The sequence below is a fragment of the Gekko japonicus genome, unplaced genomic scaffold, assembly GCF_001447785.1.
Source record: "Gekko japonicus isolate JY-2015 unplaced genomic scaffold, Gekko_japonicus_V1.1 scaffold1289, whole genome shotgun sequence".
Lineage (NCBI taxonomy): Eukaryota > Metazoa > Chordata > Lepidosauria > Squamata > Gekkonidae > Gekko > Gekko japonicus.
Window position 1 is genome coordinate 291,508 of NW_015175397.1, and position 12,444 is coordinate 303,951.

The window sequence follows — 12,444 nt, forward strand, 5'->3', positions numbered from 1 at the left end:
GGTTTTTTTTGGGAGGGGGGTATAAGCATTCAAGAGTTAGAGCTCCCTCCATCACCTTATGGACTAGGCAGTGTGTTTGATTCTTGGTAGCAGCTGAAATTCTGTTAATGAAGCAAGATGTGCTCAATCCTTTATTGGCTTAGGTGAATTCTTGTGATTTTTAAGTGTTGTTTTTAAATTGCTGTGGATTTCCACAGGTGTAGGAGAAATATTTTAAATAAACGCATGGAAGTCAGCTCAGGTTTTCTGTTAAGAGAGATCTCTTTGCGTGTGTTTTAACAGGTTTTGGGAACGGTCCAGGCCGCAGCTGTCTCTAGATATGAGTTGACCTGTCCACGAGTTGAGGTTCACAGTGTGTGAAATCCACTTAAAGAATGCAAGGGCATGCCTGTCTGATGTGAGAATCCTCTCACGCTTTCCCTCTTCCACCATTTCTGTTGCTCTGAATCTTGTTGGGCTTTGTGTGGCCATTACTGAAAGTGTTCATAAGTCTAGCCAATACTTGGCATGGATGTCTTCGACTTGAGGTAGATCCAAGTTTGAGTCCAGTGGCACCTTTAAGATCAACAAAATGTTATTCAAGGTAAAAAAAAGCTTTTGTGTGCATGCACACTTCTTCAGATATGATGCTGTCTTGAGGTGTGGAAGTTATAGAAACTGTTACTCAGGGGCTGCTGATTCCTAGCCACCAATGACCTCATATTTATATTTATGGGTCCCACACCCACTCACCCCTACCTGATCAAGACTGTTGCTTTTGTTGAAGGTCCAAACTCTTACGAATGAAAGGCTAGAATGTTGAAGCATGAGTCCCAGTGACTCACCAAGGAAGGGTGTAGCCCGCTTTATAGCACACAGTGCTCCCTGCTTGCTCGCCATATTATGGCTAGACTCAGGTTGGTTATGTTGTCATAGCAACTCTGGACAAGGTTCCAAAACCATGTTCTAACCTGGGGCTCATGTTCAAGCTCTTTTACGCTGTGTCCAAAAGTAAAACTCATACCATGTTCAAACAGGGTGTATTCAGGTCTGATTTTCATAAACTGGCTTTCTCCACATCTGCTTCTGGGATCTTTTTAACTGGAAATGCCAGAGATTTGAACCTGGGTGAACGCAGGTGCTCTACCATAAATCCATAGCCCAGAGCCATGGTGGGGAGTGGGGAGAATGAAACATGGGCCTTCAGGGTTTAATTCTGGGACAGGGTTTATAAAGAAAATCTTTTCGCGTGCAGAGAGGAGGAGAAGCTTAGTTCAATACCTAGGGGGAACAAGCCAGCTAAAGTCTGGCTCAAACATACAAGGAAATTAAGTAATAGGATCCTGAGGTGGTATGGACTGTACCATTTCACACTGTGGGTAGATGGTCATATTTTTAAACTTTAAAACATTTACATGCAATTTTTAAAAAGAAAACTAGCACAGTAATTGGAAAGGTAGCTTAAAACATCTTCCCTAATGTGATAGAGGTTGCTTTTTAAAATATGGGCGAGCATTCAAAAATAGGATAATCGAACTGCAGTGAGAAGTGGTACAGTCAGAGGTCATTTCGGGGGGGATCGCGGGGGAACGCAGTTCCCCCGGGTGAAGTGCAGGGGGGCAGGGCACATGACGAAGCCCCGTCCCCTGCTTCCGGCCGCCCCGCTTCCAGCCCTCATTCAGCCAGGAGGAGGCAGGAGAAGAGGGAGGGTAAGTTGCTTCCTCCTCGCCTCTCCCCACCCCTGCCTGCCTGGAGCCAGGGAGGGCCTTGGCGGGGCTTCCTCGCACTCCCGCTGGCCTTGCAGGTCCACCGCCGGGCCCCTGATGTCAGGGGGTGTGGCATATGCTAATGGGTTATGCTAATGAGTTCCCCTAGCTCTTTTTCTACGAAATGACCCCTGGCCATTCCCCAGTACTTTGGAATACAGGCTGTGAGATCGATCCAAGTGAATAATGCAGCAAGAGCTGGAGCCCACACCCACCAGTCCAAATTTACTTTTAATAGATCTTCAGTGATATGTGATAGAGGTAGGCACAGAGGTTGCTTTTTAAAATATGGGTGAGCATTCAAAAATAGGATAATTGAACTGCAGTGAGAAGTGGTACAGTCCACTCCATTTCCTCAGAGTTCTTTCATCTCATTTTGCTGTATGTAAGCTTGATTTGGACTTTATTTACTTACTTCATGTATATACCCAAAGCAGCTTACATCTTCCTCCTCTCCTCCATTTTATCCTCACAACAACCCTGTGAGGTAGGCTAGGCTGAGAACATGTGACTGGCCCAAGGTCATCCAGCGAGCTTCCGTGGCAGAGTGGGGATTTGAACCTGGTGATGCTGGCAGGAAAAAGAACTTATCCATGCAACTTCACATGCACCCAACCTCTTATGTTGGAAAAGGCAATGTCTGGTGTACAAAGAAGAAGAGAAGACGACTAGGGGGGTGTGCTTGGTATAAACGGAGCCCAAAAAAAATCTGATAAATATCTGTATTTATTGGGTATTTTCTCAACCGATCATCAAGTGGGCTGCTGATTCGGCTATCTGCAAATGGCTGCCCCGAACAATCCCAAAGACGGCCAGGTAGCCACAGTTAAAGAAGGCAGCCATTTAAAGGAACTATCCCTTTAAATACCTGCCTTCTCCAAAGCCCCGTGACTTTGCAGTGAGTGAACTCTTAAAGGCATTTAAATACCTTTGGAGTTCACTTGCTGTGGAGTTGCACAGCTTGGAGAAGGCAGGAATTTAAGGGGACTGTCTTTTCTTCCCTCCATTGGAAACAATGGAGGATGGGGGCACTTTTTTCTGGGTCCCATAGAATTGTACCACCTGGTCCAATCTTTTGGAAATGGGGGGGGGGGAAAAAGAACTTATCCATGCAACTTCACATGCACCCAACCTCTTATGTTGGAAAAGGCAATGTCTGGTGTACAAAGAAGAAGAGAAGACGACTAGGGGGGTGTGCTTGGTATAAACGGAGCCCAAAAAAAATCTGATAAATATCTGTATTTATTGGGTATAATCAGCAATCCCTATTATTTCCCAAATCCCAATCGCATACTGAGGTTGGGATTCGGGAGTATCGGGAAATACTGATTTTTTTCAGGTTCAGTATACCCGAACCTGAAAAAATACGGTTGCTGTGTTAATTACTCTGCAAACAGTTTAAACAGTGCTATCGTACACAGTGTGTACAGTGTTACCATACCAGAGCCTGGCAGGTGTTTCCGTGGTATGTTAAACATTTGAATACATAGCAGTCTGCTTTAAACACAACACTGGGTGTGTGCAAAGTTGCATGAGTGAGTTCCTTCTTCTCTCCAGCTTCACATTTATATCAGGCTGTATAGGCCACCCCAGAAGCATTAGAATGTACTTCACTGCTTCACATTAGAAGCTTTGGAATGTTTGCTTTTGCCTTAAAGAAAACTCTAGGCAAAATTAGTTCAGCAAGGAGACCGTTGTTGCCACTTTTCTTTGTCTGCAGTGTTGGTGTTCTATTTGCAGGTAGTTTGTGACATAGGGGAGAACAAACTAGGCAAAATTAGTTCAGCAAGGAGACAGTTGTTGCCTCTTTTCTTTGTCTGCAGTGTTGGTGTTCTGTTTGCAGGTAGTTTGTGACATAGGGGAGAATTCCAAAATGTGTCCTTCCACCTGCAATCTAAAACGGTGCTGTCCATTATACTGCCTCAACCTTCTACTCAATGAAATTGCTGAGCAGTCAGGTTAGAACAGATAAAAGGAAGTACTTCTTCACCCAAAGAGTGATTAACCCATAGAATTCACTGTCACAGAAGGTGGTGGTGGCTACAAGCATGGACAGCTTCAAGAGAGAATTAGATAAACATATTGAGCAGAGGTCCATCAGTGGCTATTGGCCACAAGGTATAGGAACTCTCAGTCTGGGGCAAGTGATGCTCTGTATTCTTGGTGCTGGGGGGGGCAACAGTGGGAGGGCTTCTAGTGTCCTGGCCCCACTGGTGGACCTCCTGATGGCACCTGGTATTTTTGGCCACTGTGTGACAGAGTGTTGGACTGGATGGCCTGATCCAATATTGGCTTCTCTTATGTTCTTATGTACTTCCATAATGTACTATAGGGACCTAACTACACCTTACTTTTTTCCTTGGGGTCCATCACAGGTGTGTTCTGGAAGCTCCATGCTTCCCTGGTATGCACCATTTGCATGCTTCCCTAGTGTGCTCCATGCTTCCCTGGTATGTACCATTTGCATCTGGACTGAGGCGCTTCAGGGGAAGGGGTTTAGACCTTCCCTGCCATGCTGTTTTCCCATCCTGAAGCAGCCCTGGGGAACTGCTGTTTGCCCCATTGGGGGGGCTAATGTGATAGAGGTTGCTTTTTAAAATATGGGCGAGCATTCAAAAATAGGATAATCGAACTGCAGTGAGAAGTGGTACAGTCAGAGGTCATTTCGGGGGGGATTGTTTGCCCCATTGGGGGGGCTACATGTCTACTAATATGAATACATATCAGTTTCCCCAATGGAGCAAATAATGGTCTCCCGGGACTGTTTCAGCTGAGGAAGGTCAAGTGAGGGGAGCTCTAAACTCCTCCCTGCATGGCACAGGCCTGATTGCAGTTGGGACCCCACGTCACTGGCAAAGCACAGCCCTCCCAAAGCACGTCTATGACCCAGCCTGGGAATAACATAGCGTATACTAGGCCTAAGGTCCAGGCCTTCCTGCAGAGCAGAGTGAGATTCCTTCTTCTTGCAAGGGTTCTGGCCAAGATTTTGTTTGCCTTTTACCAGAGCAATCAAAATGGTAGCCAAAAGCTCACAAGAAGAGCTCAAGAAGCCCTGTTGGGCACTTACAGCTTCCTGTGCTATTTTGAAAGAGAGCAGGGCTGGCAAAGAGGTCAGGAGGAATATCTCCTTGGACTCATGGGTGGGAGTGGCAGGGCATATGCAAGACATACCTGGAGGCGCTACTGTGAGCTGCTCTGAATGTTTTTAAGGAGAAAAGTGTGGGATGCTGCCGACTTAAATGCAACTGACTTTAATCCCACTTCCTTCAATTAGATTTAGTCTTGATTCTCTCTAGCTGGGCTGTGAACAGTGTTAGGCTTAGGTTTGCCAACGTTTAAGTGATCCAGTTCCAGGAGCTTTGCACCAAAGACTTAGAAATGAAGCAGGTGGAGTTTTTATCGCTTTATTTTACTTGCCAGGCAAAACATCCCCTGCCTAATTATTGCATGTCGAGCTACTGTTAAAGGCCCAGGTCACGTTCTAGCCCCTCATCATCTATGACCCAATTCTGTAGCACAGTTGAAAGGAAGAGTTGCCAATCCCCCCCCTCCCCTTGTCTCTTTCTGGCAATGCTCTCGCAACTGATAGGCAGTACATTTTAACAGAGGGAGTTTTGCCTGGTGTGAAAATGAAGCAACAGGAAAAGTTTCCTCTGCTAACTTTCCTACCTATCAGGCAGTTATTAACAGCTATGGATCAGGACCGGTGAAACAGTAAAATAAGCTTGAAATGTAAAAGCTCCGGAGTCTTGCCAGAACAAAGCTGGCAACCATTTGGGTTCTCGCACAAAATGTTATCTTGGTTCTTCTTGGTCAAATAGGATTGGTCATGATCTGCTTCACAACAGTATTGTGGAGATGCAAGAAAAGCAAAAGATTGTACAAGCACTTTGTATGTTAAAATGCATATGGAAGTTGTTAATTGTAAACCTTCACCGTGCTGAAGGTTGTATATACTTTCCTTTGGCTGACCCAGTTTCTCTGCCAAAAATGCCACATTCTACTAGCTGATTAAAATGTACACATTTGCATGCAGTAGGGCTTTGCATAATTTATTATTTGCAGACTAGCCTCAAGGGAAGAGATGGGGAGGGAGCCTGTATCCTCCACCACCCTTGTGACCACTGCAGTGCCTATTCAGCCCCCTTCAAGCTGATGAGCATTTGCCAAGAATGACTTTCACATTTCCAAGCTTCTTGCCACAGTCATAAGGGCTAGAAACTTTGCTTTTTAAAAGCACAGGTGGGATTCTTAGGATTTTGCATTCGAGACACCAGATGTCAAATCTGGTGCAGGGCAGTCATGGACATTCAGCAGCCATTAAATACTCCTTGAGCTCTGCCAACACTGCTTCTTAACTCCTACCCTCAGCTCAAGACCACTTTGCATCTATTACCATGAGGCAGCGTATCCCAAACTGCGGGTTCTTCCAGCCACCCAAAATGGGTCACGAAATAATCTGAAAGTGGGTCATAAGCTTTTGCAGTTTTATTGATCTGTGCAAGCTCTATTTTTGTTTTAAGTGGGTCGCCCTACCAAGTAAATTTGGACTTGTGGTTCACCATACCCAAAGGCTTGGGAATCACTGCCGTAAGATACACCGCTTTGGAGGAAAGAGGCTGATGCTAGGGAATGTGCCCTTCAGCTTCTGCTCATTCCTTCTGCATTTTTCCCTGGACTGGAGAAAGCCGACATCCAGAAGATAAACTTTTTCTCTGCTCTGGTTTGTGTGAATAGAAACCACATGCTGCCTTGGCAGGTTCCCAGTTTCTGGCCTGTGGGATGGGGGTGTGGCTACTCAGCGTCCTGCAGCCCTCCCCCTTCCCTTTAAGACCCACGAAGACATAAAGGATAAGATGCAAATAAAAACAAATGAATGCTGGGAATTTCCGGAATCTAACAGATGCACTGAGCCAAACTCTTTGTTTAGCTGCATAATCACTGAGCCACAAAGTTTACATTTACGGAGGCAAAGCATGGAGGATCTGGCCTGCGGGGCTTCCTATGAGTGAAGGCTCAGCTGCAGATTCAGACCTACTTGACCCCTGCTGCTATAGAAGCCAAAATGACCAAACTATCGTACTTTGGTCACATTATGAGAAGACAAGAGTCACTGGAAAAGACAGTGGTGCTAGGAAGAGTTGAAGGCAGCAGGAAAGGAGGAAGTGTTAGAATTGTTAAAAATTGAAAAAATAAAATTTTAAAAAAAAAAATCAAGGAAGCTGCGGCCCTCGGTTTGCAAGATCTGGGCAAGGTTGTTAAGCATAGGAGGTTTGGGAGGTCATTAATTCATAGGGTCGCCATAACCTGGAAGTGACTTGACTGTGCATAACACACACACACACACACACCCTTGCTCCCTTGTCTTTGACTGCTGCTTTGAGACCCCACAAATTAATTTGGCAAAGCTTGCCCCATTCCTTATCACCAAGCCAGGAATCGCTTAAACTTCTTAACACTTCACCATTTGCAGTTGGAGGAAAAGGAGCACAAGTGATCTAGGGAGGAAAGAGAGTAGCTCTAAGGGAGACTTAGAACCTGATCTTAGCCCTGGCACTTGAGCTAGCAACATACACATTAATAAAAGGCCTCTGCAAGCATGCGCAGGCAAAGTGTTTTGTGGTTCTTACTCATGGGAAATCTCAAGCTGTTCCTACACATGTGGGGTTAGGAGGCAGGGCTTCCAGTTCAAAAGGAAATAGGTCCCAGACTTGAGTTCTGTCAAATGAGAAATCCTCCTCCCAAATATCTTCCCCGCCTGGCTTTTCTGTCCCACTTCAACCGGTTTCTGGTTGAAGTTTTGTGGCTGAAATGTTCTCGTTGAGCCTGCTGACTGTCCCATCTTGGCATAAACACTGTGTGGAATGCTACAATGTACCCTGGTTTAGATTGGCATTTCTCTGTTGTGGGCACATGGGTTCATCTACTTTCTGAGCAATGGGACTAAAATGCATTGTCTTCATTTGGGGTGGAAGATGGGAAGCAGCTGGCAGAAGGCTTCCAGATGCTCATGAAAAGGCAGTAATGCATGTCCCAAAGAACTAGCCTTATGTCTGCTTCGGCCTAAACCACTTTTTCATCTGTTAACTTGAGCTTCAAGCACCCTTGGATTCACCCTTCCCGGACTTAGCCTTAGAACCTGTTTTGAGTGCCAGGATCCTGCCTTAGTGCATCTGAAGGAAAAATGCAGATCCTCTGAATGTGTGCAGAATATATTTCCCTTTTTAAACAAGCAAACTGTGGTCTGCCCCTGCCCCTCTGGAACTGAGCTAGAATTTCCACACAAGCTTGATTCAGTGATCCAGATGCCCACGAAGACAGAGATTCCCATACCTTTTAGTAGCTGCGTAGAAGAGTGAATTTTGGCCAGTGCCTTTTGTGATACCATGTTGTAGCAAGGAAGAAAGAAGCTGCTTCCGGCAGAATTCCCTCTTCTACATTACTAGTGAAGGTACCAAGATCCCTGCCTTCTGTGAACTTCTTTCTCTTACTGGCTTTAAGAGAGTTCACTGATCCTCTTCCTGCATTGATGACCTCCTCTCATCTCTTATCTGTTGAGGAGTTTCCAAGCTGAACCAGAGCCCTGTTTCTAATGGAAGAAATGATCTTTTAAACCCAGCAAGAGAGAGGGGGAAGCACCATGCTCACTGGTGCAGGCTGAACTAGGGAGCCTGTCTTGTTTTTGTTTTGTGACTGTGTTAATGAAATAAGTGGGGGGAAGATTAGGAGCACATGCTTGGCTCCCAAAGCACGGCTGTCGTTTGTTCTGTTGACGCACTGATCCGGGCCAGGCCGTGGCAGCCCAAGCAGGCGTCGACCCAAGCCCAGAAACCGTCACCGGCGAAGTCTGATTCTAATTGCTCAAAATTGGGCCTAATAATAGCTGTCGGCTTCAAGGCAAACGAGGGAAACAACTGTGATTCCCCTGGTGCTCCAGCAAGTGCAGTGAAAAAGGAGAAGAACAGCAAGCAGATGTTCTTGCCTCATCTGGTACCACTGGCACACTGAGCAGGGAGGGCTGCAGCCTGTGAAAGACTGACCATCTCTGGCCCATTGGTTTCAAAGAATCAGACATAAATGAGATGCAATTTTGCCTGTAAGGCAAAATTCCTTCTTTTATATAACTCTTAAAGGGACCAGGGCACTGTTTTGTATGGCTACCCTAGTTGGGGTTGGGAGGGAAAGCAGCATGGTTAGGGATGGGCACAAACGAGCTCACGAAATAAAGTTCATGATGAATTTTGACCGGCTCATGGTTTTACATAACTCTTAAAGGGACCAGGGCACTGTTCTTATTGTATGGCTACCCTAGTTGGGGTTGGGAAGGAAAGCAGCATGGTTAGGGATGTGCACAAACCAGCTCACGAAATAAAGTTCATGATGAATTTTGGCCAGCTCATGGTTCAGAAAGTGACGTTTGTGGCAGGTCAACTGGCACAAACTTTCAAACAGTTCATGGAGATTCATGTTGGGTTCATGAATGCATACATTTCCAGACAGACTGTCTCCCCTCAAACAAAATGTTTGTAAAACTTCAAAGCAATGGGAGGGGGACGGAATTCTCCAGCCATGCCAGTTTCAAACTAGTCTTGTCAATGTCAAGTGGTTGGTTTTGTTCCCCCTTTGCTAGGGTTCCTTAGTGTTCCTTTCCCATTGTCTTGCACAGAGCATGTGCCCTTGCTTGGATTTTCTGTTACTCTATACACTAAACTGGTTGTGCTGGGTTTGAAAAAAATGTCTCCCCCTTTGCTTTGTACTGCAGCGTTTCTCTGGCTGTACATTAGTTCTCTCTTACTTGCATTGCTAAAGTGGTACTGGGTTTTGCTGGGCATTCTGTACACTGAACTGGTTGTGCAGGGCTTGCAAAAAAAACCACCCTTGCTTGGCGAGTGATTCTGTGCTTTACATCAGTCCTGTTAAGCTGGCATTGCCACAGTGGCACTGGGTTCTGCTGGGCATTAGTACATTGCACTGGTTCTGCTAGGCTTGAAACCCGCCCTCCCCCAAGTACAGAATCACACTCCAAGCATCAGTCCTGTTGAGCTGGCATTGTCACAATGGCATTGGGTTTTGCTGGGCATTCTCTGATTGCACTGGTACTGCTGGGCACTCTACATTGCACTAGTTCTGCTAGGCTTGCAAACCCCCCCCACCCACTTGGAGTGTGATTCTGTGCTAGACATCAGTGCTATTGAGCTGGCATTCCCACAGCGGCACTGGATTCTGTTGGCCACTCTTTGATTGCACTATTTCTGCTGGGTACATTGCACTGTTTCTGCTGGGCTTGGAAAAATGCCCCCCCCTTCAAACTTGGTGGGCAGGTAGTGGAGAGTCAGCCATAGATTTCTAGCATGCGGGGGGGGGGGGCATTCTTCACGAACTGAACCAGTTCATTTAGCCCCTAAAAGTTCATGATGGTTTGTGGTTTGTGAACTGAGCATGCCACAAACCACAAACTGAACAGAACGTTCCTGGTTCATATCTATCCTTAGGCATGGTATAGCCTGATTTCATCAAATCTTGGAAACTCAGCAGAGTCGGTACTTGGAAAAGACATCACCAAGGAAGTCAATGGCAAACCACCTGTGCTTCTCTCTTGCTTTGAAAGCCCCTTTCTGGGGTCACTGTAAGTTGGCTGAAACTTGATGGTACTTTGCACAAAAAATTGGTTTTGGATCCAGAGGAGGATTTCCATGTTTGGGAGATGACTTTCACTAAATTTCTGTTCCCACAGCAGACCTCCAATTCATGCTGTTTCCCTGTTCCCCAGGAGTAGCATTTTGGGAAGCAGTTTGGGCTGCAGCGGAAGGATGGAGATGAGGGAGCCATGCTCCATGGGTGGAAATCCCTTGTGCCTATGGAAATTTGTTCACATTAAGCTGCCTTATACCAAATCAGACCCTTGGTCCATCAAGGTCAGTATTGTCTACTCAGACTGGCAGCTGCTCTTCAGAGTCTCAGGTGGAAGGCTTTTGCATCACCTACTACCAAATCCTGGGATTGAAGCTGGGTCCTTCTGCTTACCAAGCCATGTTGAATCCCTGAGTGGGTCCAGGTTTGAGGGGAGACAGTCTGTCTGGAAATGGATCCAAGTCATTAGATCTTCTTAGGTGTGTGTTTGTGTGTTCATCTACTGGATTTCTGCCTGCTGTGTCACTTTTAGGAAGTTTGCAAGAAAAAAAAGAGAGGGGGGAGAGGAGAAGTACATTAGAAGTGCCAGCATTTAACAAGAGCCCCAGGAATTTTGTCAAGGATGCTTTCTCTTGTACAGAACATCACTTGCTGACTTCTTACTGCTTCTGTACCTGACATACAGCAAGTAATTTGGCAACCAAATGCAATGGACATTGTGTAGAAGAGTACATGTATTTGCATGACTGAGATCAGTACTCCGCAACTCGAACTGAGAAAGCTCTCTCTGCCTGACCACAGGGGACTAGTTTTCAGGTGCCAGCCATCAATCAGTACTGACAATAGCAGTCTAAATCAATGTTGTAACAAGTTGCATCAGAAATGGAGTGCGGTCTTAAGTTAACTGTAGCAGAGCTCAGCCAAAAGCATTTAAAGCGAAGAAAGTGGAAAGGACAGGACTGTACTGATGTATAGTGCATTCAGTGCCCCTAAGCCGTGTGTGTGTGTGTGTGTGTGGTGTTAAGTCACAGCAGACTTATGGCAACCCCAGCAAGGGGCTTTCAAGGGAAGTGAGAAGCAGAGGTGGTTTGCCATGGCCTTCCTCTGCAGAGTTATCATTGTTCTCTCTTCCAAGTACTGACCCTGCTTAGCTTCTGAGATCTGACAAGATCGGGCTACACCCTGCCACCTTCCTTCCCATCCCCTAAGCCATGCCCCCATGAAATCTTGGAGAGAGGCATGGCTCAGTGCTAGAGCAGCTCCTTTGTGTACTAGGTCCTAGGTTAGATCCCTGACATCCCTAGTTAAAAGGATCGGGTATATAGGTGGTATGAATGACTTTCTACCTGGGACCCTTGAGAACCACTGAACATGAGAGTAGACACTACAGACCCTTGATAAACCAAAGGTCTGACTCAGTATTAGGCAGTTTTAGGTATTTAGAAGGCCATGGGAAACACAGCTAGGTTGCCTTATTAACTTGTATGGACTATGGTTTCCAGGTTTCAATCCAAAGATCACTGGAGATGTGCTCTGGAATCAATCTGGGATGTCCTAGAAGAGAACAGACATTTCCTTCAGAATGTTCTTTTCTCAGGGAATTGAGTCCCTAGCTATTTCTTCTTCAGGCTTGGCCATTTGGGTCAAATCCCAGCTCAGCCTGATAGGTGAAAGCACTGGATGCTAAGAGTTGGAGCCAAACTAAATGTTCTGCTATCAGAAGGAACAGGGTAATTTCCATCAATGCCCCCTTCTTTCTGCAGATCTTCAAATTTGCATCTCATGCTGTTCCTGAAGGTCTCTCTGTCCCCCCTGAGAGCAGCATTTCAGGGAGATCAGCGAGCTGCACTGGAGGGGTGGGCAGGAATGATGTGTTTTACTGACAGAAGTATCTTGCAGGAACAGGAAATTTAAGCAGGAACAGGAAAGGCCCTGGTCCTAGTCAAGGCAAGTCGGACATCCCTGGGGTCAAGGACTACCAAAAGGTGTTGATTTGTAGATCTCAGTGCTCTACAGGGCTCATATGGGGGGAGGTGGTCTCAAAGGTATGCTTATTCTTCAGAGGATC

General features: G+C 46.1%; 1 protein-coding gene across 1 annotated transcript in view; it reads left to right on the plus strand.

The window, feature by feature from the left end:
- Positions 1 to 12,444, plus strand: part of ZNF385A (zinc finger protein 385A) — a 102,315-nt gene that overhangs the window by 60,498 nt on the left and 29,373 nt on the right. The gene's annotated exons all lie outside the window — the stretch shown is intronic.